This window comes from Arachis hypogaea, chromosome 2, assembly GCF_003086295.3.
Source record: "Arachis hypogaea cultivar Tifrunner chromosome 2, arahy.Tifrunner.gnm2.J5K5, whole genome shotgun sequence".
Taxonomy (NCBI): domain Eukaryota; kingdom Viridiplantae; phylum Streptophyta; class Magnoliopsida; order Fabales; family Fabaceae; genus Arachis; species Arachis hypogaea.
In genome coordinates, this window is record NC_092037.1 from 78,928,775 (window position 1) to 78,930,512 (window position 1,738).

Consider the following 1,738-nt stretch of genomic DNA (forward strand, 5'->3'; position numbering starts at 1 on the left):
GGCGTTCAAAACGCCCAGTGAAGAAGGACAGACTGGCGTTTAAACGCCAGCCAGGGTACCTGGTTGGGCGTTTAACGCCCAAAAAGGTATAGTTTTGGGCGTTAAACGCCAGAATGTGCACCATTCTGGGCGTTTAACGCCAGGATGGCACAAGGGGGAAGATTCTGTTTTTCAATGCAATTTTTTTCAGTTTTCAAAGTTTTTCAAAATCAAATCTTTTTCAAATCATATCTTTTCAATCAAATCTCTTTCAAATTTAATTTCTTTCTTTTTTCAAAGATACATGCTACCAATTAATGTTGCCTTTTCTGTTGAGAAAGATTTAATGTTTGAATCATATCTTTTCTTGTTAGCCAAGTTTTTAATTTTCAGAATCAAATCTTTTTAAAATGTTTTTCAAATCATATCTTCTCAATCACATCTTTTTAAAACCAATCATATTTTCTTAACCACATCTTTTTCAAAATAATTTTCAATCAAATCTTTTTGATTTCTAATTTCAAAATCTTTTTCAAAAAACACTTCACTTCTTTCCCACTTTCATTTTCGAAAATTAAGTAATGTTTTTCAAAATGTTTTCAAAATTTTCACTTAATTTTCAAAAATCACTTCCCTTCTTCTCACATCCTTCTATTTATGAACTAACACTATTCCTTAATGCAAAATTCGAACTCCATCTCCTGTGATAAGTTCGAATTTTCTACTTCTGTCTTCTACTCTTCTTTTCCTCTGACACTTCAAGGAATCTCTATACTGTGACATAGAGGATTCCACATTTTCTTGTTCTCTTCTCTTTCTTATGAGCAGGAGCAAAGACAAGGGCATTCTTGTTGAGGCTGATCCTGAACCTGAAAGGACCTTGAAGAGAAAGCTAAGAGAAGCCAAAGCACAACTCTCTTTAGAGGACCTGACCGAATTCTCCAAAGAAGAAGAACTCATGGCAGCCGAAAACAACAACAATGCCAACAATGCAAGGAAGGTGCTGGGTGACTTTACTGCACCTACTCCCGATTTCTATGGGAGAAGCATCTCTATCCCTGCCATTGGAGCAAACAACTTTGAGCTCAAGCCTCAATTAGTTTCTCTAATGCAACAGAATTGCAAGTTCCATGGACTTCCACTGGAAGATCCTCATCAGTTTTTAGCTGAGTTCTTGCAAATCTGTGACACTGTCAAGACTAATGGGGTTGACCCTGAGGTCTACAGACTTATGCTATTCCCTTTTGCTGTAAGAGACAGAGCTAGAACATGGTTGGACTCCCAACCTAAAGAAAGCCTGGACTCTTGGGAAAAGCTAGTCAATGCCTTCTTGGCAAAGTTCTTCCCACCTCAAAAATTGAGTAAGCTTAGAGTGGAAGTCCAAACTTTCAGACAGAAGGAAGGAGAATCCCTCTATGAAGCTTGGGAAAGATACAAACAATTAATCAGAAAATGTCCCTCTGACATGCTTTCTGAATGGAGCATCATAGGAATTTTCTATGATGGTCTCTCTGAACTGTCCAAGATGCCCTTGGATAGCTCTGCTGGAGGCTCTCTTCATCTGAAGAAGACGCCTACTGAAGCTCAAGAGCTGATTGAAATGGTTGCAAATAACCAATTCATGTACACTTCTGAAAGAAATCCTGTGAACAATGGGACTAGTCAGAAGAATGGGGTTCTTGAGATTGATACTCTGAATGCCATATTGGCTCAGAACAAAATATTGACTCAACAAGTCAATATGATTTCTCAAAGTCTG

At 37.9% G+C, this 1,738-nt stretch overlaps 1 non-coding gene across 1 annotated transcript; it reads right to left on the bottom strand.

Annotated features, from left to right (window-relative positions):
• Window positions 1–1,342: 1,342 nt before the first annotated feature.
• Window positions 1,343–1,450, bottom strand: LOC112768161 (small nucleolar RNA R71). The gene has a single exon (XR_003185604.1). It is a non-coding gene; the product is annotated as a small nucleolar RNA R71 (small nucleolar RNA).
• Between the last annotated feature and the right edge of the window lie 288 nt (window positions 1,451–1,738).